The 27,396-nt window shown below is 43.3% G+C and overlaps 1 long non-coding RNA gene across 1 annotated transcript in view; it reads left to right on the plus strand.

The window, feature by feature from the left end:
• Positions 1-22,527: 22,527 nt before the first annotated feature.
• Positions 22,528-27,396, plus strand: part of LOC138481723 (uncharacterized) — a 131,548-nt gene continuing 126,679 nt past the window's right edge. Inside the window, exon 1 of the long non-coding RNA XR_011274357.1 lies at positions 22,528-22,690. This is a non-coding gene — a long non-coding RNA (uncharacterized lncRNA). The remainder of the gene's footprint in view (positions 22,691-27,396) is intronic.

Genomic DNA, 27,396 nt, shown 5'->3' on the forward strand with positions numbered 1-27,396 from the left:
CAGACCATGTCTATTCATTATGCTGTTTCAGCTTCTCGCAAGGAGCTGGTTCAGCTGACAACTGCACTGCGCTTGGGTCGTCACTGTGAGCTGACACATGCTATTGTCCCCTCTTCCACTTCATCCTCTGTGCCCCAGTCATCCTCCAGGTAGCCTTTTGTACCAGATACCACCATGGCCCCCTGTGCACCATTCCCACCAACACCGCCCAGTATGGTTGTGCCTACATCCCTACCTGAGGTGGAAGTCACAACAATCCACATGATATGATATGATATATGCTATGATTTGGCATGTATAACGCACCTGTACAAAAGTGTTTCACATGAGGTGATCACTGTGCTTGCCCATTCACCTACACAAGTAATGGCAGTGGTGGGACAGCTGGCACTTCAGGACAGTTCATGTTCTGTGCCCCCCTGACAAGTATCATCCAGTCAGAGCATACCTAAACCGCTTACACTCTGCCAGGCAGCAGCAGATGGGGAGTGTGAGGAGGCAGTTAATGCAGGGTCATTCCACCCCAAGGAGGCAAAGTGGCATGCAAATAGATAACATCTGGCAGGAGGAACAGAGGGGGCTGATGGAGATAGTGTGTGTCCGTGCACAATATGAGAGGCAGCTGATGGTGGAGCGGTAGTGGGCTAGAGAGGCAGCCATTGCCAACACCACGGCTGAGGTGGCAGAGAGGTAGACAAGGAGGCAGGCAGCCATCCTGGTGGATGCTTGCAGGAATGTGGAGGAGGAGGAGAGGTGGGTGGTAGAAGGACTGCAAGCCCTCCAGGCAAGAACAGAGGCCCGCCTAGAGGCACAGGTTGAGGAGAGTGACTGCCCTGGTAGAAGCATTGTCAGACATGTGAGAGTAGTAGCCCACTGCCAGTGTATATAGTTACATAGTTTTAGGTTTCATTTTTTACTTTTAGTATAGTTTCTTCCTTGGATATGTTTACCGTTACCTATATTTCATAACTGCAGTGTACATATTTTTAATACAATTTTTATGATTCTTGATACCACACTTCTTGCAGTCACTTTGTCCATGTGCAAAAACACTTTTTCCATGTTATCCAAATACATTTATTCTATAACTGTCACATAGGTTGGGGCTTCACTGTGTGTGCCATGTTGTTACTGTGATGTTTGCTGTGGGAGATGTGCGCATGCTCCCTGTTTGTGATGGATGTTGCATCCATGCTTGGTGACCATAGTTGAACTCTGGGGAGGAGATGGTCTGTGTTATTGAATTCTTTGATGGCTTTGAAATGCACATGTATTGCTTGCCTACTTGGGTGCTTTGCATTACAGGCATGTTATGCACATGTTGTGGCTGTGTGTGTGATAGCTGTATGCTTTGGTTGAGTATGTACATTTCTGCATGTGTTCATTAGTGTTTGGTGATGTCGTGTATTATATGTACTTGACATGGTGCCATTATTTGTATTAATTTGAACATGTGCACATGTGTATTACCTTTTGGCCTTTTTGGATTGGGGCCATCAGATGGCTGGATGTGGCATTGGATGTTTATCGGATCCATTCCTTGTGCAGGGGCACTATGTATTTGGTGTCGGTGTGTTTATGTTGTGGGAGTGATGCTTTTGTTTTGTGTGTAATGGTATGCATACAGGGATGATTGTGGTAATGTGTGAGATGTATCATGCTGGGCTTTGGTGTCTGTCATTGGTGATGGTTACTGACTTGTTTTGGTGTATTGCTACATGATCCACATGGTTTAGTTGTGTGTTGTATGTGGTGACAGCTCATGAACCTCTGCACATTCTCTACTGAAGGTTGAGTTCTCTGTTCGTTGAGTTACTTTGTGGTCCACTGATGTTTAGATGACCACACTTCATTCACTGGTATGGATAATTAGCATTCTGGGTGTTGGGGAGGGATGTGGCCTCACTGTGGATGTGTGTGCCAGACTCATCCCTTGAGCACTCGATATTTGGTAGCTGTATCCCTCCCAAAGCATGGCCACCCACCGGCACACATCTTCAATCAGCCACTACCTGCTTTCATATTGTGCTGCACATCTGTCACTCAAATGCTGCATATTCAAATGACTGATTAAGCTATATGGCTGAACACATTATCTGTCTCATTGACTTGCACACTCTCTCACAGTCTTCACATCACCCAACCACAGGACTGTTGTACTTGTGTCCCTTGCAGAGACTTTTCCACCCCTGCCTACCTACCTACCAACCTTCATTCCTTCCTTTGTTCAGGCTACAATTCACGCATGCATTCCAATAACTCAGAACAATCTCTGATAGCTTGGACGTGTGTCCTCCAATGGTATTCACCTAGACTGCTTTGAGGCCATTGTAATGGCACATGGGCACAATGATCTATATGCAAGACTGCATTTCATTGCATTACTATGTCACAAGTACATGGAGTTGTCCAGTGCAGCTGGTGCTACAATATGCTGTCCTGTTCATATGCAACTGAGTGTGATGTACAAGGAGTACTGTAAGGAGCTACGAACATGAATTCAACAGCAATAATCCCAGTAGTTCATGCTGGAGGAAGATATGTGGCAGGTGTACTTCATGTTGGAGGCAGGCCAGAGGCGTTGTTCAACATCGGACGGTAGGGATTCAAACTAGTAGGGGCTGGCCAGGGTGGTGAGCAGAGATAAATGGGAGTGGTGGGAAGTGTGAGGACTGGAGTGGGCAGCCTGGGCTAGTGGGACAAGGTGATGGGTGTGGTGAGAGGTGTGAGGACTTGAGGGGGCAGCCTGGGGTATTGTGCCAAGGTTTGTGGTGATGGTGGGAGGTTATGAGGACTTCAGTGTGCTGCTATGACTTATGTGGTGGGCCCAGAATTCATGGATGATGGTTCACAGTTTCTCCATGGTGCTGTTTCAATTATGAGGGACATTCGCTGTTTCGGCAGTGTGCTGGTTTTCGTTGCGGTGGATGTTTTGCAGTCTCGCTGGGGGCAGTTTTCAGTTATGGGGGACCGACCACAGTTTGGGTGGGGTTTGGGTGGAGTGCTGGCTTTCGCGGTGGAGGACAGTTTGCAGTTTCGCAGGGTGCTGCTTTCAGCTATGCCGGGACAGTATGCAGTTTCTGCGGGGTGCTGGCTTGCGTGTGCTGAGGACAATTTTGCAGTTTCGCCGGGTGCTGGCTGGTGGTGCAAAGGGAGGTGCAAAGGTAGTTTGTTGGTGCTGGGTTTTGTTTGCGTGGGGGCGTGTTGTGGGCGTACCGTGCACAACTCGTTTGCGCTGCAGGTTACTTTGCGCTTTGGAATCCATGAATCAGCAAACAGTGCTAAGCTTTTCTCACGCGCAAGTAGGCGCAATGTTATTTATGGTGCAATGTAGTTTGTGTTGATTTTTCTATGAATTTGGCCCTACCAATGCCCCATCTAAATTCTACAATATTAAAAATTAAATACACACATTCTTTGTCTTTTTGCTTCGCATGTACACTTTTAATGTTGCGGCCTGTGCTACTTCAAATCCTTGTAATGATATTGTTCTGCAAGTTGAGTTTTAAGCACCAGCACGGCGTCTCTCAACCCCTCTGGCTGTTTTTGATCACAAATTCTTTCATTTGTGCATCGATCAACCATTCCACTCTCTTATGACAACAGTATGATGACATTCCAAATCCAGTCAATGGAGTGCGGGTCCCAGCTATTATTCGATTGATGTGCTCCAGGTCACTAATCTTCAATAAAACATTTCAAGCACAGCATTGCCCAAACTGTGACCCGCACATGACATCATTCGAGAGATATTGATCCCCTTAACAAAATATTCAGAAAAGCAGAGCAAGAAATCCACACTGCTGCACTGTTAGCCTCCGTCTAAACAGCACAAAGGCAGAATGCAGAAAAAAAGAAGCTGGCAGATACACTTTGACGGCTCTAATCAACAAAAAATCTGGATCTCGGTCAGGCGCCAGGCGGGCATGCAAAGAAGAGTTTCATCATCTGGCCTCGCATAATTGCATGCAAGGACTGACTGTAACAAAAATATCTCCTTTTGTGCAAAAAAAAATGAAATGTGTTGAATAGGCGGTTGTGTGAGTGATTTTCGCACAATGCAAACCCCGAAGGTCATCCAAGAACCTCTCATGCCATGAAAAGCAATAGTTTGTACTTGATCTGAGTAAGTGCGTGGCTGCTGCCAATTCCATTGTCTCATGCGGTATTGAGACATCATACAAATGCTACAGTGAAGCTCGTCAGGCTGTGTTCAACAATTCATGACTAAGGTTTCAGATCCACTCTAGGGTGTATTCTTTCTTGGTCGCAGGAGTTGCTCCGTCAGGCCAGAACCTGAGATTCTCATTGGTAAAACGATATGCCTTTCCTAGGGCCTTTGTGAGTTGCTTGCAATTAGTTATTTTTTTAGGGTAACCTTTGCGTCCCTATAAAATAATATTAAATGGTTTCCTCACACAATTTCGGAAACATTAAAAAAAAAAAATCAACCTTTGCAGGTCCATTATATATCACCATAGCTGTAATATTTTGCATGTGTTTTTATGTATAGAAGCGAGTGTCACTACAGAAAACATTGTCGTTCTAATGTCATTATAAATTCATTATAACCGGTGAAGGAAAAAAAAACTGGTGGTATTGATATTGATATTGATATTTTATTTCTATTGCGCTCGTACACAAGTGTTTCAGAGCGCGACAAGTCAAGGGAGGGGAACAGTGGAGAACAAAACAGCGATCTTACTAGGCCCAGTGACATTGAGAACGCACAAGTGCATGGGAGAGGGGGAGGGGAAAAGTGCATGGAAGAGGGGAGAAGTGGAAAGTGCGAAGCAGAGGAGAAACAGATAAATAAATAATAAAGGCAACAAACAGTTTAAGTGCAGAAAGCAATTTACAAGTGCTAGGTTTAAGGCAGTAGACAGGGTAGGTCTGACACTTGCAGGAAGAAAAATGGGCAGCTGTATGGGTACAGATACAGACCCCAGTGCAAGGGGTGGCCCGGAGGCAGTACCAGAGGGAGGCCCCTGCCGAAGACAGGGATCTACCCCCAGCTTGTTTCTTTGAAGAATGACTGACCCTGAGGGAGTTGGATGTAGAGGAGTGAAGAGCTCGAGAGGGGAGGTATTTGCGGAGGGATAGCTGAAGGTATTTTGGACCCAGGCCCCAGAAAGCCTTGTGAACAATGCAGAGGGTTTTGAATTTAATCCTTGGATTCACTGCGAGCCAATGGAGAGATTTTAGAGCTGGAGAGATGCGATCCCAGGGCTTGAGGCCAAGGACATGTCTCACAGTCCTGTTCTGGATTAGTTGCAGAGGGCGGAGAGTAGAGGCAGGTAGATTTGGAAAGAGGCTCTTACAATAGTCCAAGCTAAAGAGAACCAGAGCTTGGGATACCCTGAGTTTCTGGGGGAAGGTGAGGAAAGTTAGAGTACCTCTGAGGAGGTGTAGTCGGAAATTTGACTTTTTAGAAACCTCAGTGATGTGGGCGGAGAAGGAAAGGGTGGAGTCAAAGATGTCCCTGAGGTTCTTAGCCTCACAGGTGGGGGTATGAGGAGGGCAAAGGGAGGCCGGCCAGAGAGTGAGGGGTACGGATGGTGAAGGTGTGCCGATGAGGAGGATCTCCATCCTGCTGGCATTCAGACAAAGATCATTGGCAGCACACCAATCTTGAATGGCAGTTAGGCAATCAGAGATGAGAGAGGGAGAGGAGGTGGTAGAGGACAGCCTGAAAATGAGTTGAGTGCCGTCAGCGTAGCACTGGAAATTTGAGCAGAAATTGGCAATGCAGTGGGCGAGAGTTGCCAGGTATTGGTTGAAAAGCCAGGGCGATAGACTAGACCCTTGGGGAACACCACAGGTAGAGAGGAAGATAGATGAAAGGAAGAACCCAAGCTGGACCTGGGAGGCTTGATCTGAGAGGAAAGAGGTCGGCCAGCCCAGAGCCTGATCAGTGATAACCAGGTTTTCACAGAGACGGTTGAGCAGGATGATATGTTTGACCGTGTCGAAGGCAGAAGAGAGATCGAGGAGGATGAGGACAGAGGGAATGTTAGATTCAAGGTTGGAGAGCAGATCTTCACGGATGTTCAGGAGAGCAGTTTCCATGCTTCTGGCAGCTCTGAAGCCAGACTGGTGGTCATCGAGACAGCCAACCGAATTGGAATGAAGGTTAAGCTGAGAGATGGCCAACTTTTCCAGAAGTTTGCCAAGAAAGGGAGTAATGGAAATTGGGCTATAGTTAGCTTGACAAGAAGGATCAGCTGTGGGTTTCTTGAGAAGAGGATGCACGAAGGAGTGCTTCAGAGTGGAGGGGAAGTATCCCGAGGCAAAGGAATGGTTGCAAAAATCAGCAAGGGCCGGGCCGAGTGTGTCGATGTGGTCCTTGATGGTTTTAGAGGAACAGGATGAACCTGTTTTGATGAGGCTTTCATAGATCGGACTTGTCTAGCGACCTCGCCAGGGGAGAAAAGAGGAAAGGACGAGAAGGATGGTATGGAGTGGCTAAAGGAGGGTCAGTAAGCACAGATGGGGAGGGGAGAGGAGGGGTGTGGGTGGAGAGGGTGGACAGGATGTCCTGGGTTTCTTAAATGAATTGAGAGGCAAGGGCATTGCAAAGAGCCTGGGAGCCAACAGGAGGGATAGAGACTGCAGGAGGGTTGGCCAGCTCCTTGCAGATTTTAAAGTGTTCAGCCGAGTTGTTAGATGCTGCAGAGACATGAGCTTGAATGTTGGCACTCTTCTTGGTGAGGACAGAGAGTCGGTATTGACTTTGTAGCAGGCGACAGGCCAGTTTGTCACAGGATGAACAGGAAGTCCTTCATTTCCTCTCAGCCACCCTACACTTACGTTTAAGTGTGGCTAGGTCAGATTCATACCAGGAATTGCACTTGGCTTTGTATTTCAAACAGATCCTCATGACAGGGGCAAGGGCATCAAGCGTATCAGAAATTGAAGAGTAGAGCAGATACAGGGCTGTGTCAGGATGTGAGACAGCCAAAGGTGGGTGGGGAGAGAAAGTGGTGGCAAATGCCTCAACTGACACACGCTTCATGGGCCGGATGTCTGAGAAGGTAGGTGGCAGTGTTGGGGTAGGTTTAGCTTGGGGAGAAGAGAGGGAGAGATGAGAGATGAGGAGGGAGTGATCGCTCCAGGAGAGAGGAGTGGTCAGACGGATGGAGAGGGGGAGGTCAGAGGAGATCAAGACATCGAGTGTGTGCCCTGCAGAGTGAGTCGGACCAGAGGGGAGGATGGACAGGGAGAGTGAGTCACAGAGGTCACAAAAGAGTACAGAGGAGGAGCAAGGAGAGTCTAAATGTATATTGAGGTCACTGAGGAGGAGGAGTTGAGTGGTAGAGGCCAGGAGAGAGGAGGAGAGGTCTACCCACTCAGAGAGAAATGAGCTGATTTGGCCATCATGCCGGTAGATGGTAACCACAGTAAGAGAATGGGTAGGTAAGAGAAAAAGCCTACAGAAAAGGCATTCAGAAGAGGAGTAGGTCTCAGTGGGAATGATAGAGGCAATAAGGTAATTTTGTTACTGTCACTTTTTGAGTGGAAATTGATTTACTGTTGTATTTCCAACGCCACTGAACTATTACATTTGACCTTGAGGTGGAGGACTTTCCACCCGCATCATGCTGGCCATATAACTACTAGTTTATGGCCACATTTTGGAAGAATTAGCTCTGCAGAAATATCGGTAGTAGTAATTGCATGGACATCTCTATGGAGTCCTATGGTCTCCAAAAATGGGGATCAACCCCTCCCTTTCACCACTTGGCAAACCCACTGGACCAAGTGGAGTAGCAGTACGACAGTTGAGTTTATCTGAAATTCGGCAGATTTACTGCCAAATCATCAACAAACACGCAACGAGGTCCATTATATTTTAATTCAGATTACCTGTCAAAGTGCAGAAATAAAATGTATTTAGAAATGACACATTCGATATGAAGTAAATTGAGCTTGTCCATTACTCATTGACAATTTGGTGCTAAAATCAGATTCATGGGCTGCTGTTGATTTTTTTTTTCTCTCTGCCCTAACATCTGCTGATGTCCCTGTACATTTTCAACAGCAACATGAAGGTCTAATGGGTGGATTGTGTTTATATTGTTTTTACTTATGTTGTGCCTTTTTTTTTCTTATAGCCACTCTTGTTTTATTTTCACAGAGGCACTTGTGAGGAATTGCCACCTGGCAAGGGTGCAAAGACCTGTATTCTTTTGATTTTTTTATTGACACATAAAATGATTCAGGTAATTCCATTTTCAAAAGGGTAATCGGCTAACCTTTTCCCCTTTTTGTCAACTCCATGTCAAACACAGAGTATACTTGCACGATACTGCATTAGTAGCGTGATCCACAGCACCTGCTCTGTTTGTGACATAGAGCAGGATCAAAGGTCACAAGATACCCACTCAACAGTCACAGCAACAGCAAATTCTCTGCAGTGCGTTGGTGACATTAAAGATATGTACCAAACTATGATGATCATACCCCATGCTGATGGTAGGGTAAACTGTAAAATAAAGCTAAGCCTGAGTTTAGGCATTGTGCATGACACTGATGATCATGGCCGCCACTTCCCAATTTGTATTGCACATGTTAAAGTAAAGGGTGAGGTGGTAATGCGCTTAACACCAACAGTAAGGCACAGTGATAAAATTGTTGATGCTTTAATTGAGACAGGAACAGCCGACACGTGTTTCGACACACAGGTCGTCCTCAAGGCTGGGTCATTTTTGTATACACAAAACCAAAAGCAAATTGTCACGTAACAAAACAAAATTGAATATGGTCAAAGACATCAAAAATTATTGACAAATCAAGATATAGATCCAAAATAATACAACAAACAGTATTAAAAGTCATACATATTGCATATGCAAAGTAATTGTTTCACATAATAAACAGAAAACCACAACATATGAGGTGTTGTTTGGACACAATGAAGCAACAAAATATATATATTAAAAAATATATATATATTAGCATACCATGTTCCCGGGTTAGAGAGTGGAACAAGGAAGGCGAAGACAAAACAAAAGAAATATAATTAATAACGGTGTATACGGTTGTGTAACCCTCAAGTATAATATCATATGTTAGGAGCTTACTGAAAATATGCATCATGAAATATATAGTGGGCGGTAGCTGAAGAAACCCCATGTGGTGCGCAGATCACCAGAGCCACCACTCGTGCAAAGCAAGCACCAATCACCATTATAGCAGTAGTGTTAATGGCAACAAAACCACTGAAATCAAATAGATAACCCTTCAAAGTTAGGTGGAACAAAAGGCATGGACAGAACTTCCCCAAATCCAGTGTAAGCACGCATGCCAATTCAATTGGGAAAATGCTTACCAAATGTAAATCAATTGTATTAAAGTATTCTTGAACGCGCTCCCTGTTCAGGTAACCAAAATCGTTTAATGTAAGGACCCAAGTCATAAGTCAGAACAAATCAAAAATTAGCATATTAGACAACAAAATAATGAAACCACATACCTAGTGGAGCATCAGGGTAATCAAATGGGGAACTGGTAACCCGTATCAAAAGAGTGGATGCCACAGTGGCAGTATCAGTATATAACCTGTAGAAAATTAATATTATCGTCACTTGACAAAAAGAGCCTGATAGCAAACCGAGTATAGACCACGGATGATTATGTTATAGCACAGAGAATGAGAAAGAAAAAGGAGCGGAAAATGCAGCAAACTTACTCGTTAAATCGAGCGTTCAATTATGTAAGGGGAAGCCCAGAAAGCAAACATCCTGCTGGCGTTAGTTAGATAAATACAGCTGCGTATGTCACATTAGTGACGAAGGTGGCGTCCTGCGAGGAATACATCGCATTGGTGACGTCATAGGTAAACAAACCAATGCGTGGCGCGTAATAGTGCCGTGGAAAACGTCGCATCGATGACATCATGGGTAAACAACAATTACATGGGGCGTGAAAGTAAAACGTATATATGAATGGGATAGCAAGTACATTAATTCATCCACTGATAAAATCTGTATGCCATAGGTATATATAGACAGGAAATACCCAAAACATATTCGTTAAGTGCACCAAAGTGATAACAAAGAAAACAAACCAATAAAAGAGGGAGCGCATGTTACTGAAATAATGCGCGAGTACCAATTAAGCACGTTAAAGTGCCAAAGCAAATAAAACATTGGTTACATATTAATTTAATGGGAAAACCAAATAGCAAAATGGATGAAATATTAAATAACATTGCTGTTGCAAGCAGTAAAACAGAAACAAGAAAAGAGGCATTGTATGAGACAAGATAATAGGTGCCAATGCTTGCATTAATACTACATGCCACTAGAGCGCAAAAACGTGTTCTTTCTCAAATCCAAACAATTAAGGAGGAGATTAGTAAAATGCCTAATGCCGAAGAAACTAAACACATGAATTTTGAGAAGATGCATGACATCTTGGTTGAGTACCAAGATGAAATCAAATTACGTAAATTTCGGAAGTATTTCCGTGACGATAAGGATTATCGTCAGGATACAGTCTGCACTTTCCAACATAAGTATGACACTATTAATACTAATTCCAAACCACCCTGAGCTAATACCACTCCTGCTAGCTCTGATCCTGATTCGGAGACGGAACCAAGCGAATCAGACGTTAATGAGACTCAATCTGGTGAAATTCCTAATTTAAAAGGGAAACTTTTTTTGGGCGAAATCAGACGCTACAAAAAGGGCAATGTCAGATTTGGCAACACCAAAAAAGTTGATTCACCAAAAATCCAACTGTGTTTACTCCAACTATACCAAGCACACAAGGGGCAGGTGGGGGGGCAAACGGCAGTGGAAGCGGAAGCTCAGATGAGGACACGACCCGTCCAGGGATCTTGACTCGTTCCAAGAAATGTTTGGGTCTATAGTGGATCCAGACTTAGTGATTAACCTTTCAAATCGTACTCTGACTCATGATGAAAAATCTGTATTGAATAAAGGTCTATCTTTTTCTCCAAGTACTGGTACTGACTTTATGAATTTCCAGATTGATCTATTCAAATTTTTGAGGAAATTAAAGCTGAAAAAGTTTTATTGTTTTATTTGCTTTGGCACTTTAACGTGCTTAATTGGTAATCACACATTATTTCAGTAACATGTGCTCCCTCTTTTATTGGTTTGTTTTCTTTGTTATCACTTTGGTGCACTTACCGAGTATGTTTTGGGTATTTCCTGTATATATATACCTATGGCATACAGATTTTATCAGTGGATGAATGAATGTACTTGCTATCCCATTCATATACATTTTACTTTCACGCGCCATGTAATTGTTGTTTACCCATGATGTCATCGATGCAACGTTTTCCACGGCACTATTATTACGCACCACGCATTGGTTTGTTTACCTATGATGTCACCGATGCAACGTATTCCTCGCACAACGCCGCCTTCATCACTAATGTGACTTACGCGGCAGTATTTATCTAACTAACGCCACCAGGATGCTTGCTTTCTGGGATTCCCCTTACATAATTGAACGCTCGATTTAACGAGTACGTTTGCTGTGGTTTCTGCTCCTTTTTCTTTCTCATTCTCTCTGCTATAACATAATCATCCGTGGTCTATACTCTGTTTGCTATCAGGCTCTTTTTGTCAAGTGATGATAATATTAATTTTCTACAGGTTATATACTGATACTGCCACTGTGGCGTCTACTCTTTTGATACGGGTTACCAGTTCCCCATTTGATTACCCTGATGCTCCACTAGGTATGTGGTTTCATTATGTTATTGTCTAATATGCTAATTTTTTATTTGTTCTGACTTATGACTTGGATCCTTACATTAAACGTTTTTGGTTACCTGTACAGGGAGCATGTTCAAGAATACTTTAATACAATTGATTTATGTTTGGTAAGCGTTTTCCCAATTGAATTGGCATGCGTGCTTACACTGGATTTGGGGCAGTTCTGTCCACGCCTTTGTTCCACCTGACTTTGAAGGATTATCTATTTGATTTCAGTGGTTTTGTAGCCATTAACACTACTGCTATAATGGTGATTGGTGCTTGCTTTGCACGAGTGGTGGCTCCAGTGATCTGTGCACCACATGGGGTTTCTTCAGCTACCCCCCACTATATATTTCATGATGCATATTTTCAGTAAGCTCCTAACATATGATATTATACTTGAGGGTTACACAACCGTATACACCGTTATTCATTATATTTCTTCTGTTTTGTTTTATTATATTGTTTCCTTATCCCTGCAACTGTCCTCGCTTCCCTTGTTGCACTCTCCAACCCAGGTACATGGTATGCTAATATATATATATTTTTCAATATATATATTTTGTTGCTTCATTGTGTCCAAACAACACCTCATATGTTGTGGTTTTCTGTTTATTATGTGAAAAAATTACTTTGCATATGCAATATGTATGAATTTTAATACTGTTTGTTGTATCCTTTTGGATCTATATCTTGATTTGTCAATACTTTTTGATGTCTTTGGCCATATTCAATTTTGTTTTGTTACGTGACAATTTGCTTTTGGTTTTGTGTATACAAAAATTACCCAGCCTTGAGGACGACCTGTGTGTCGAAACACGTGTCGGCTGTTCCTGTCTCAATTAAAGCATCAACAATTTTATCACTGTGTCCTACTGTTATGGTGTTAAGCGCATTACCACCTCACCCTTTATTTTATCAGTTTTCAGTACCAGCCAGGGTGGACTGCCTGGCGCAGGTGGTTTTGCTGCTTGCACTACAATTTGCATTACGATACCCTAGCACAATCAGTGACCACTAGCGCACAGACCCTTGTTTGCAAACCCACAGTCCAGTCTTACTTTGTATTGCACATGTGTCAGCTCCTGTGAGTCAGTTCTGATGTGGAAGGTGATGTGTATTCTGGTCATCCTGGTGTAGCCTGCCAAATGGCAGGACAGGAAACTGGAGGACCGGGCCTCTTCTTTGATCTCTTTGTGAGGCCCTGTAACACCCTCCACCAGAGACAGCTGCACAGCAGGTAGCTGTCCTGGGCATAGACATCAAAGGAACACAACCATTCAAAAGGAATAGCTTCACACCAGGGTGCTTCATCTCTACAGCCTTTGTTTTAAGCGAGAAGGGAAGAGTGCAGGGTTAGAATAGGCAGCAGTGCTCTGGTCAATGGAAGGATTCTTCCACAATCTTGTTTCCTTCTGCCTCTCTTTCTCTTTCCTGTCCCCTCCACTTCTATTGGAGCAAACACATTGGGTGTGATATCAGAAGGGCAGAGTCCACTCCATTTGAGAACATGGATTGGACCAGTAAGACAGTCTAACTTTAAGCCAATCAGCAGGGGTTGTTTGCCTTAAAAGAAGCAGTCTTCCACCGCTTCAATAGATTGTCTCAGATTGTTATAATGTGGTTAACTCTTAAAGATAGCCACTGTGTGTGTAGTTCTATAAATATGTCATGCCTCGTGTATGGTTCTGGAATCTTGGTTCCAGAATCATACACAAGGATGAATGGCTGCTGATAGTTGGTCCTCCAGGGGACTTCCTAACACTAACAATAAGCCAAGTAATGTTAATTCAGTTGGCGAGCAATTCATTTACTTCAATTGTCGACGAGGAGTTTACCATAGGGAGTCCCCAGCCGTGCATAAGAATCGCCTTTCTGCGTTGGACTGATGGGAGATTGTGATTTATGGCGTAATTGAGTCCACGTATGTATTCAGCGGAAGAAAAGGAAAGATGAGATGGTGAGGCGACACAATTGGCGTTATTGAAAATACGAAGTTTAGCTTTATAAAGCATATAAGGCTATGTGCATTTTATGGAAGGTGCACGAGGCGAGAGTATCAACGGAAGACTAGAGTAAGGCACCCTGCAGCATAGTGTGCGTGCCTCGAATTGAAGATATTTAAAGTAAAGCACCTTACAAAACGTGGTACGTGCCGCCATTTTATAAAGAAACTCAGTACTTGTGCCGACGGCACAAACGAAAAGTACGTGTGTCATATCAAGTTACAAACACGCAATGATGAAAAAATGTGAGGCGGGTTTGATAGTTTGACACTGTAGACACCAAACATTTTAACTATGTAAACCTTGTACCAGAAAAAAAAGGAATTGTGAAAACATAGACACAATAAATATATTAACATGCCCTATCTTGTATGTGAAACTATATGTGGAGGTGATGCTCAGCGCATTTTTAAGTGTGTTATAATCATATGAACATTCGCAAACAGGAGCACTGTATATAATATAAGCACCACTCTGCCCCATGTAATTGTGTACTTACCAGCAACAGCATAGCATATACAAGGATTGCATAAAGTGAACCACATTAATGTGAAAAGGAAAGTAGAACTAACAAAACATTGAAGCCCAAATTCCATTTTTGGCACATCCTGGTAATCCTGTCTGTACCTGGGAACAATGGCAAGACAGTTTCCAGGTATACCTAAGAGCAATTGGTGGAACAAAATTTAATGATGATTTAAAGGAAGCCACTTTACTTAATTGCGTGGGGGCAGAGTCACTGAGGACTTCAGGACTTTACCTGAACTAACTGACACTGAAGAAGGATCAGGTGGCTCAGCAAGTACTGCCAGAAAATATGATACCGCATTGATCAAATTAAATAAGCCTTTTGGCAACAAAACAAATATTGTTCTTGAGTGCTATAGGTTCTTTTCTAGGAAACAATCTAAAAGTGAGAGTGTAGATGATTATGTGGCTGCTTTAAGGGGTCTTATTTTGTCATGCAACTTTACAGGTGTCGCAGATGAGTACTTAAGGGACCAACTTATTTTGCATGTAGCAGACGCCCGAATTCAACAACGTTTATGGCAGGCGAAAGATCGGACATTGGAGCAAGCTCTCGAGATCGCCAGGTCAATGGAGCTAGGTGAAAAATGTATGAAGGAGGTTCCGAATAAAACAGACTGTATTGAAGTAAGAACTGTTCAAGACGCCTGTGATGGGAGCCATAAAAATGAGGAAGAAGCTTTGATTGCCATGGTAAAAACAAAATAGTCACATCTGACTTTGGTATGCTGTCTAGAAAGGATAGAAAAACACCAAATAGGTCACAAGGAACATTATTTAAGTGTGGTTGGTATAGGCATGCACATTTGGAGAAAGATTGTCCAGCAGTTTCTGCAGAATGCTACAGATGTGGTCATATAGGACATTTTGGTAAAGTCTGTCGAAACAGCAGAGGGAGAGGTAGATTTAATTCTCGCTATATGAGAAACATACAGTGGAATCCTGGTCGCTCTAGTAGAGGGAATATAACAAGCATAAGGGCGTTGGAGGAACTGGGTGGTCCGAGCAGCTTGTTGGCAATCACCAATGGTTTCGAAGAAGAAGTGCAGATACTAGCATTTACACCGGGTGAAGGTACTGTTGGCCCTTGGGTACCTATGTCTATGAATGGAATAACTCTACAAGTTATGGTGGACACTGGTTCACCATATACTCTGGTGGATATGGAGACTTTCCTAAAGGTTTTGAAAGTGAAGATGGAAGATCTACAAGTGGCCAGAGGGAGAGCGACGGGTTATGGCAAGTCGCCCATTAACATTGTAGGGTACACATGGTTACACCTGAACTTTGAGGGAAGGAAAACATTGCAAATTATATGTTGCAGAAAAGGGTTTCTCCATCGTTGGTTGGTGGGAACAAGCATCTTTGAGAATAAGGATACACCGAGGAGAAAATATACCGATTCTGAGCATTACTGATAACAGCTTTGACACCTCTGAAAATTTGGCCAAGAGTTTTCCCAAAGTATTCAATGATGAATTTGGTATTCTTAAAGGATTTAAACACTGCATTGTACTTAAAAAAGGAGCAAGGCCAGTTGTCCATAAGGTAAGAAATATACCAATCGGCACCAGAGAGGCGTTGCAAAAAGAGTTGGAAAAATTATGCAAGCAAGACATAATTGAACCTATTGAGTGCTCTAAATGGCTATACCCAATTGTTATTGTACAGAAACCGGATGGGTCAATCAGGATGTCCGTCGATTTAAGGGACCTTAATAACAGCATATGGATTGATCGCCATCCCTTGCCAAACATTGGAGAAATGCTCATCACTCTGAAGCCAGCAAGGTTCTTTACAAAGTTAGATTTGTCTTCCGCTTACCATCAGGTGCTGCTTGACGAAGAATCTAAACATTTAACATCATTCATCACTCCATTAGGTGCTTATAGGTACAAAAGGATGCCTTTCGGGCTGGCGTCAGCAGCTGCTGTTTTTCAAAAATTGATGCATTTTCTGTTCAATGGTCTTGATGGTGTGCACTATTTCCAAGACGACATACTGATATCTGTTATGTTTGAGTACGAACATGATGCAAAATTGCTAGGTGTGCTACAAGTTATCCAACAAAAGGGCCTCACACTCAAGATTGAGAAATGCAAGATAAAAAAAAAGAAGTCACTTACCTGGGTCATTGCAATAATGCTGAGGGCATTAAACCATAGGAAGCATTAGTGGATACTATTCTTAAGATTCCTGATCTGATTAATAAGGACCAACTTTGGAGATTTTTGGGTCTCACAAAATATTAGTCTAAATTTGTGGATCACTACTCAGACTGGACAAAGAATATGAGGGACTTGAGGTGCAAAGGTACAATATTTTCTTGGTCAGAAGGATGTAAGAAGGAATTTAACACCATTAAATCGTTGATAAATAAAGCACCAACACTCAAGATGTTTGACCACAGTGCAAAGACTGTAATATCAGTAGATGCTAGCAACATTGGCTTGGGTGGTGTCTTGGAGCAGGTACATGGAAGAGTAGTAGTACCTATTGCCTTTGCCTCCAGAACACTAAAAGGGGCAGAAAGGAATTATTCAACCATCGAGAAGGAAGCTTTGGGAGTGAAATGGATTTTGGAACATTTCAAGGGCCTCATTTGGGGTATTCCAATAGATCTTAAGACGGACCATAAACCACTTATACATGTATTGAATTCCAAAAATCCACATTTCAGGAGATGGACCTTAGTCATTAGGCAATACAACATCAACGTAAAGTACACACCAGGTACATCAAATATGGTGGCTGACTGTTTCTATCGCTTACCACATGACAATGATACTGAGGAACACAATAATACTGATTAATTAACAGAAGATCAAGGAGCGGAGTGTATCATAGCACACATACATCCTAGTTTTTCGAAGGAGGAATAGATTAAGGTCATGAAAGAAGATACAGAACAAGAACATCTTAGGGTGGCTATTGGAAATGGGTGGAAGGATGTGGAGATAGATATCAAATCGTGGGGGAAGATAAAGGATGAATTGTCATGTGACAACATGTGTATTTACCGAGGTGATCGCATAGTTCTACCAGCGGTTTTGAGAAACAGAATTATGGGAATTGCCCATGAGGGCCATGTGGGGAGAAGTTTAACAAAGAGAAGAGTGAGAGAAGCTTCCTGGTGGCCAAACATGTGGAGTGAGTTGGAAGCAATGGTCAAGGAGTGTAGTGCATGTGCAGTAAGTGATAAGGGAAAAATGATTCGCAATACACCGCTAAAACCCGTGGAAGTGCCTAATTCAGTTTGGACAATATTAGCTATTGATATAACTGGTCCCTATGAGATGCTTGGACCTCAAAAGGTTTATTTCATAGTGTTGGTGGATTATACATCTAAGTGGCTAGAATGTGGAGTGATTGAAGAATGTGTGACGGCTTGGAAAGTCATGAAGTTCCTAGAGAAAGTTTTCAGTAGGGAAGGAGACCCTCAGGAGCTGATAACTGACAATGGGGTTCAATTCCTATCATTGGAAGTCCAAAATGTTCTAAAAGAGCGAGCTATCGAAGACAGTACCACAGCAATATACCTTCCCATGGGAAACAGGTTAGTAGAAAGGATGAACATGTTTATAAAGGGGATCATTCAATTAGCCATTGCTAATAATTTGCCATGGAGGGATACTCGCAAAGAGGCACTCAACACATATACAGTCACTCCACATTTAGTGACGGAGGAAGAACCGTTCACTCTCATGAGAGGGAGAATTGCCACCAACAGACTGAGACCTGCTTCGCTCATTCCATACAAAAATAAGGAAATAAATGTAGAAGAAATTGTAAGGAAGGTGAAGAAAAGACAAAATGAGTACAAGATTTATTATGATGAACAAAAACATGTATTGGAAAGCAAGATTAAGAGAGGAGATTGGATTAGGGTAAAAGAACCCAGGAGAGTAAAGAAAAGAGAATCAAGATTTTGTTCCCCCCAGAGAGTGACAGAATTCTCTAAAAAAATCAGTATTATTGGAAGATGGGAAAAGATGGTCTTGTGATGATATTGTACTTGCAAAGAAAGGAGAAACAATGAGGAATGGGACAATCCAAGGTTCAACAAGAGCGGAATCTATGGACAATTGTATGTGTTCGAAAAATGTTAGACATAACATTGCACCTGCAAATGATGAGTTATTCCATTCATAGACAAAAGTCTTCTGAAGAGACAATGGAAAAAAGTATATGTCTTTGGGATCCAGGAGAACTGTGCGAAATTGCAAACAAGATTTCATATATTATTGAACTTTATAGAGCATCTCTACATGTTGGAGTCTTAATTAATCAAACAACCATTCAGTCTTCAAAAACTTCTCATATCCTTTTTTAAAGTTATACGTTCATAGTAACACATCTATTTGTCTGTGTATACACATTAAGAATCTTAGGCATAATTTAGCTAAGCTATGTTTTTTATGCATATGCTTTTTCTTTCCTTATATTGTTTATAAATGAAGGAGCAGATGTTATAATGTGGTTCACTCTTAAAGATAGCCAATGAGTGTGTTGTTCTGTAAATACGTCATGCCTCGTGTATGGTTCTGGAATATTGGTTCCAGAATCATACACGAGGATGAACGGCTGCTGATAGTTGGTCCTCCAGGGGACGTCCTAATAATAACAATAAACCAAGTAATGTTTATTCAGTTGGTGAGCAATTTGTTTACTTCACAGATCCTCTTGGATCCCTTGAAGATGTGCAGATTTGCACTGGAAGAACTCTCTGGACTTCCTTTGGGAAAGTTGAACTTTACAAAGCTCTCAGCGTGAGGTGAAGAAGAAGCCATGTAAAGCCGATGGAAGATCAATGCCATTTGTGATGTCATCATTGATGTCCTGGGTGTTAGTCTTAGCAGTGGACGGTGGGGGGCAGGTTTTGGTTGCTTAGCTTACCATAACTGGCAAAAACCCAGGCCTTCAAAGATGACATCGGAAATGCCATTGATGACATCACTGAGGACATCACATAGCTAGGCCACTTGTTTCTGTTCATCGACATATCTAGGCTAGCTGTTTTTGTTCACTGACAGTCAGATTATGAAAATTCAAAAGGTGCTATATATCTAGGTGATAACCTTGTCATATGTTCTTAAAGTACTTTCCTTAGGGATTGGTTGCAGCTCATAGTGCACATACACAGGTAATAAGCAGGCCTCAAACACACAATACATTTATATACATGTAGATGAACTTTAATGTCATTCACATTTTCAGGTGATGTTGTTTCTTTCTTCCTTAATTTAGTTTCCCTGTATGTACCTCTGATTTGTATGTATTTTGGGCCTTCTTATGTATCGTTTGTACTAACACAAGTGTGTAGTAAGTCTTGAATTGTTAGCTATTTATTCCATGTTTAACATTACTCAAAACTCTGATAAGGTAGCATTCATTATTTAACTATCCTATTAATTTCTTCTTTGGGAAATGTTTCTTCTAGCCACTCGAGTGTGTTTGCCATTACTGTCAAAATATGAAATGTTGATATTTGCTTATGAGAAATGTTTATATAATGAATGGTAATACTATAATTGGTTATGTTGCTCAATTTATATAAAGAGTACACTTTGGGCAGCTTATAACTTTGGTGCTGTTCTGTGAATCTCTTTCAATGTTTGAAAACGTGAGGTGCGTCATCATTTTGGGAATGGTTGTCAAAACAATGGTTTACACATTTTTTGAAATGTGTAAACCATAGCAAAACCATAGATTTACAACTGTTTCCAATGATGTTGCAAACTCTTTGCAAACTCTTTGCAAACTTGATGTTTACTTAATGTTTACGCACATTTTCGATGAGTGAACATTGTGTTTACTAAATATTTACATGGATGCAAACAATAAGCATACCTTATGTTTACAATATTTCGCATATTCGTAAACCATAGTAAAGGTAACATTTACGATTCTTTCCAAGGTTTGTAAACCACAAAAACATGGTTTACAGCAATTTAGTACAATGTTGAAAATGTTTGGCAAACTCAATATTTGCTTTTCCACAGAAGTTGAGTGAACATTTTCCTAAAGACTTTTGCACACGACTGTGCTTTGCTGTGCAGCTCCACCATGCGGCTGCATGCAACAATCGTGTGTCCGGGGCATGGAATTCATTTCTTCTGACGCATGTGTTTTCTACCTATATAGGTAGGCTATGGGTTCTTTAAGCTCCACTTGGATCCAAAACTGGCACCATTACCCACAAAGTCAGCACCAGGGGCGGGGAGCAGGTCTGACAGAAATATCGGGTGTAAATTATAATAATAAAAGGAAGTATGTTAAAGGAACGTGAGGTTGATCACCCTAAGTTACCTAATGCTATCCATATGTGGACCCTTTGATCACTCTGCTCAGAGAGGGTAAGCTCCATCTCACTGATGAGGCCTGACTAGGCTGAAACACGTGTCTGGGGTTGGAGTTGGTACTCTTGTTCAAAGGAGGATTGCCATAGCATTTCGGTGCTGGACTGCTCAAGTGTGCGTGAGAAAGACTGATTATACAAATGGATATTCCTCCTTTGTGAAAGGTACAGTGAGCTAAAACATGGGGCTGCAGACTCTGAGTAGGTACGTAGGCACATTCCCACAGAAAAGGTTATCATGCTGTCTCCTTTCTTGTAGAGGGGCACCCAGACCTCTTTTTGTATGTAAAAGGAACTTGGGCTTGGTCACCCAAAATTACCTAGGGTTATCCTGACTTGCACCCCTTGCTCACTGTGCTCAGAGAGGAACAGCTCCACCTCACTGATGAAGCCCGACTAGGCCGAAACACATGTCTGGGGTTGCTGTTCGTACTCTTGTTCCAAGGAGGATTGCCGAGCATTTCGGTGCTGGACTTACCAAGTGGGCAGGACAAAGACTGATATGCAAATGGATATCCCTCCTTTGTGAAAGGTACAGTGAGATAAAACATGAGGCTGTGGACTCTGAGCAGCACATTCCCATAGAACAAGTTATCATGGCGTGTTCTTTCTTACAGAGAGGCGCGCTGACCTTGTTTTAAATTATAATAATAATTTGTTTTTTATATAGCCCTTTAATCTAAAGCGCTTTACATAGGACATATTTACATACATCACTATTATTACCCAATCAAATGATATCTCATTGCAGGCAGGTATCTAAATGTTTATGTGTAGTGGAAAGTAGGTATACAGTGTACCAAGTCTTCAGTTGCAAGCAACCATGGTCTAGTAAACGTCAGGGTTAGGGTCAACCATGAGGCCAAGTTCAGTTAATATGGTCCCCATAGACTGTGAAAGCACTAGCTGCTGCGCTGGTCTCTAATGCAGCATGTCCTTTTGCCCAATCATACACATATATAGACACACACTCAAGCAGCATGCCCAGACCCTGAATGTACAACCACCTATGGAATTACCCCCTGACCCCAACACAGCCATCTACTCTCCCACACACACCAAATACTGTGCCATGCGCCCTTGAACTTTCACACCTTCCTTCATGTAAGACCTGTTTGGCTTATCCAGCCTCCAACACACTAGCTGTGCTGCTTGTCTCATTCTCACACACACAATCCAACCCAGCGCAGCATATCCATACTCTGCAAAGTGTGATGGAACTGCCATGTGCTGCACAAAAACCCACTAGCACATCCACCAAACCATTCAAGTAGGGACATTCATTATCCATCTAAAAAGTCACACTAGTCAACCCAACAATCTATCTTGCTCAAACGCACCCATTAAACCATCAATTCATCCATAAGTAAGTATTAACACATAAAAAAGCCTGACCTGTAGGCTTTGCCAATGCTTGTTATTACACATGTTTAGTGGTAAGATGAGGTAAACGCAGTGGGATATGATGGGAAAGGTACATCACATAGAAAGGTTCAGCCTTTCTGTTGTTCCACACTTCTGCAATCCTCACTTTAAATTGCAAGCTGCTGTGCTTTCAAAAATCTGCCTTTATGTCAAAGAAAGATTGCATAGATTTAAATAAAATTAACACATGAATGAATCTACAAACAAAAACTATAAAGAGAGCAATGTGCTGATATGCATTTTCCGAGAATTGTAAGTGTTGCTTTCAACGGAAGAATCTAAACGGCATGAAGCCTCTGTTATTTGCAATACACACTGCTCTCATTGCTACAGTGCGTGTGCTCATATGGCCAGAGGAGCAGGGTTTCAGAGACAGCTAATGAAAGCTATCTCTGATATTTACATACTACCTGCCGCCTTTACTGCGCATCTGCAAGACATGCGCTGTAGTGTAGCCTAATGTGAAAAAGCAAAGGAAAAAGCCGCGGGAAGAGCCGTTGCTGTTTCTCGAAACAGAAAGTGTTGTGGAGATGGAGGTGACATCCAACCTCTCTCTCCCAAAGCAAAGGCTTGCCAGCACCATCCCAGGGTCCACAAACTCCAGGCCAGCACTAATGCAAGAGACTGCATCGGTGAGTATGGAGGAAAGGGGTACTTGAAATGCTTAAAAAAAACACCGAATATGACAAGCATGTTTGAATAACGTTTTGTTGCTTTAGCCTTGCGTGCAGACATATTGGGTCTTGATTCTTCTGTTTTTGTGAGGATAATTTTATGTTTTTTTACATGACTAATGACATACACCAGTATGCTGTGCCCTCTATTTTTATTTGTATTGCTTGACCAGCGCCACCGTATGCAATTTGCTTTGCATGCTTGATGAACAGGAAGAGTAATGCAGTTGCTGAATGTCACTCTAAAAATAAAACTTGAAATGTCTAGGGCGCTAGTATCAAAACGTGAAGTTGAACCTATTTGTAAAGTTTCGGATGCTAATGTGCTAAAAGGCTGGCCACATAAAATGCTTTGAGCCCCTGGTGGCTCACTGGTCTTTGGTTTAAATGTTGGGAAAATACTTTCTATATCAGTTTTTGAAAAAGCATTAAGGATGGTTATAAATTCTTACAGCAGTCCTGTTGGATGACAAAGAGCATATTATGAAAGGTATGGAGTGCAGAGGGAGAAAGGAAAACGTTTTGCATAGTTGGGGTTTAAATATAGGGACTTCAACTGGAGGTATGTATTCAGAAAAACACAAAGGCCCTCATCATGACTTGGGTGGTAACGCAGGCGCTAATAGCGCTAGCGTGATTAGCCCTACCGCCAAACCCAACGGTGCTATTAGCGCCGGATCACGGGTTTGGTGGAACGGGTACTGCCCATTCCCCATTGAGCCCATTCGGGAATTCCCCATTCCCCATTGGGCTCAATGGGGAAATTTTGCGCTTTTACCGCCGGCGGATTTCCCGCTGGCGGTAAACGCACTGAAAATCGACAAAATCTCGGCGGATTTCGCCCCAGCTCAGAGCTGGGCGGAAATCAGCTGAAGCCGCGATTTGGTGGACCCTTAAATCCCGCGATAACAGCGCTACCGCTGGATATACAGGCTACCGCCAAACTCGTGATGAGGCCCAAAGTGTGGGACTGATTGTGAGACTTTTGACGGACATTGGAAAAGGAGAGTTGGGGAACGGGGAGAGAAGGAAGCAGAAAAACAAAAGCATTGGGAGACAGAAAAGGGTAGTGTAGTATAAAACCCAAATCTGTGAAAAGTGGCAGAGAGGTGAGCTAGTTATAGGGATATCAGGGATGAGGGACAATAAACGGATCAAGGGTAGACAGTGGTGTACGACCTGCCTGCCAGAAAGACTGAAAATGCTTAAATGAAATTTGCAGGATATAAAGTCACCAGAAGAAGTTGATTGGGGAATGACCCTGTTTTGGAGCACTGTGTTTAAACTGTAGGAGGTACGATTTTAACCAATTAGCAGGCCATTGTATCAACTGCAGGGAGTGGATCTGTGCATAACATGAAATATACCCATGAAGGATACTAAAATGGGCTATTTTGGTGCTATCGTATTGCTTCTTGAGCCTTCCGGACTCTGTATCTCAGCCGCTTCCTTGCTGTGTACTTCACCCGCCTCTTAGCCTTCCCTCTTAGCCCTTCCACCACACTGTGATTGGCCCGCTACTGCAGGCTAATTCCCAGCAAGTGTTCAGGCCCTTCAGCAACTCCCCACGCACCGTCTTTTTCTCCAGGTGCCAACTGGTAAATTTGCCTTCATCCATCTGTGGCCCTCCTCCCTTTGAGAGTGATATTTAAGAAAATAGTGTATTTCAGTGCTTTTGTGTGCGTTCCTGCGCCTTCCGGACCTGCCAGCTGTTCCTTGTGTGCACTTCTCCCGCCTCTTCGTCGTGCGACCAACCAGTGATTGAGCTACTTCTGCAGGCGGACTCCAAGCAAGGCTGAAGGCCCTTCAGCAACTCCCAGTGCACCGTCTTTTGCTCCTGGGCGCTGACAGGTAAGTTTGCCTTTATCCATCCGTGGCCCACCTCCCTTTGAGAGTGATATCTATGCAAATTGAGTATTTAGGTGCTCTCATGTGCCTTCCAGACCGCTTTTGCCAGCTGCTTTCTTGCTGTGCTCTTCACCTGCCCCTTAGGCCTCCTACCACACTGTGATTGGCAAGCTATTGTAGGCTGAATCCCAGCAAGGGTACAGGCACTTCAGCAACTCCCTACGCACCGTCTTTTGCTTCAGGTGCGGAAATGTAAGTTAGCCTTTATCCATCGGTGGACCTCCTCCCTTTGAGAGTGATATTTAAGCAAATTGTGTATTTCTGTGCTCTTGTGTGCCTTCTTGCACCTTCTAGACCCCTTTTCCAAATGCACTTCTCCTGCCTCTTAGCCCTCTCACCACCTTGTGATTGTCCCGCTGCTGCTGGCTGACTCCCAGCAAGGGTACAGGCCCGTCAGTAACTCCCTGAACACTGTCTTTTGCTCCAGCTGCCGATGGGTACATTTGCCATTAGGCCTTATACATCCGTTGCCCATCAACACTTTTTATTTACATTTTTTTGTTTTTTTTAAACAAAGTGGACAAAAACAAGTCCAAAATTCCCTCCCGCCGCCTCCCTTCCTTTCCCGACCGATTCCTGTGAGACCTCCTATCCTGTATTATCTCTTTTTCACCCTCCATCCTTCCCCATCGCATGTGTTTAGCCAGCTTCATGTATCAGCATCATCCTGGAGGATCGCCCCAGATCCTTCCATATCCTTGTTCTTCCTATCTTTATCCTTGTCCCCTCGCCTCACCCCTGTCCACCATCTCATGATGGTTTCAAATCATTGGGTATGGCCAGATCATTCAGCAATTGGTCGCAGTTTTCTGTTACCCCATCCCCCTCTGTGTCAGCCCTCACCCCCACAATGTTTCCAGTTCAGCAACCTCCCATCTACGGGCATCCGCCTGCCCCAGCGTTATTGATGGTCCCTGTGGATGTTTCTACGTGATGGCGATGCCGCGTTTAGTTAACACCAGTAGAAATCTCACCATCTTGTTCCATGATTTGTGTCTCTTTCCCCCTAAAAGGATCCCCCATATGCATATTCTCGGATTACATTCAATGTTTGTCCCCAACAACCCCTTTGATCACCTTATCCCAATAGTTTGCCATGACTCCACATTCCCATATCATGTGCCAGAAACCCTCTGGGCTTCTACCACACCTTGGGTACTCATCCGTAATGGTTCTTTTCTTTGCCCGTAGTCTGGTTGGGGTCAAATCTGTCCTATGCATAATATTAAATTGGACCAATTGGAATCTGGCATTCCTTGACACCTTCTGGACTTGCTCCCATATTTGTATCCATTCCTTCTCCGGTATCTGGTACCCCATATCCACTTCCCACTTCCCCTTCACCTTCAGTTCCCCTCTAGGTTCCTTCTTCTGTAGGGACTTGTAAATGCGTGAGACCCTTGCTTTCCCCCCGTTTGCTCCAGCAGTACCTGCAACAGTGGGCTTGTTTCCATCTCTTCCGGAATTATATCCCATATTTCTGCTAGTCTCTTAACCACTGCTCCATATGCCAGAAATAGTCCCTTTGGTAATTCAAATTTCTCGCACCATTCTGAGAATGTCAGCAGCTTCCCTCCTTCAAACCGGTCTCCCACCACCTCACACCCCTTCTCCTGGAGTCTCTCTATCCCTGCCCTCCCTATCGCTTGCTGAAGTTTCCGGTCTACTCCCCAGGGTAGATTCCCTCCGTAGAGCCCCCCCGGTCCCTTCTTCCGAACATATTTACACCATGTCTCCCTGACTGCCCAGAACAAGATTGTAGTCCCCTTATTCCCCGTCGGGTCCCATAACAGTCCAACCCTTCTTCGATGTGGTGGTAAACCCCTCACCCTCCTAAGCCCTTCCTGGCCCTCCCCCCCCTGGCTGGCCCCACTCCAAGACCATTTGCAACTACGCTGCTATGAAATATTTCTCATAGTCTGGTAGGCCCAGTCCGCCTTCCACCCTTGGCTTCTGTAGTATCGCTAAGGACACCCTCCTCCGCCCCGTGTTCTATAATAGCTCCCCCACCCTGCTATCCAGCATTTAAAAAATAATCTTTTTCACCATATATGGTATATTGGTGAAGAAGTAAAGCAACCATTTTACATAGTGCCACTCTTCCCTTCAAGGAGAGAGGCAAGCCCTTTTTTGCACCGATTCTCCTATTGTTGATAGTGCCCTCCCTGTATTGTGTACGAAAGTCTCTTCCATCTCATGGAATATCTGTCTACCCAGATATTTAAATGATTCCATTTCCCATTTTATCCCCACCACTGGTAAATCCTGCGCCTGACATCCACATAGCCCTCCTAAGGGGAAGAGCACTGACTTATCCTCGTTGATTCGGAAGCCCGACATTTGCCGAAAATTCTTTAATACCTCCAACAGCATTGGGAGATTCTCCTGTTGGTTATTTACATACAACAGTAGATCATCAGCATATAGTGATTCTATATGTCTCACACCTCCCGCCTCAAAACCCGCTTCTAACATCTCCTGTCGTAAGAACCCTGACAACGGCTCCAGGCCCAAAGCGAATAGTATTGGGGACGCATGAACACCCCTGTCTTGTCCCCTAACTTAGTTCCCATTTCCCTGAGACCCAGTCATTGATCCTTACCATCGCCACCGGTTTGTTGTAAAGCAGGCCCAGCCATTTATGGATATTCTCCCCAAACCCAAACTCTTTCAGCACCCAGAAGAGCCACTTCCATTCCAGCGAGTCAAACACCTTCATGACATCGAAAGAGGCAATCGCCATGTCCTCACAATAT

Source organism: Ambystoma mexicanum, chromosome 5p, assembly GCF_040938575.1.
Source record: "Ambystoma mexicanum isolate Mex_15411 chromosome 5p, UKY_AmexF1_1, whole genome shotgun sequence".
In the NCBI taxonomy this organism is placed as follows: domain Eukaryota; kingdom Metazoa; phylum Chordata; class Amphibia; order Caudata; family Ambystomatidae; genus Ambystoma; species Ambystoma mexicanum.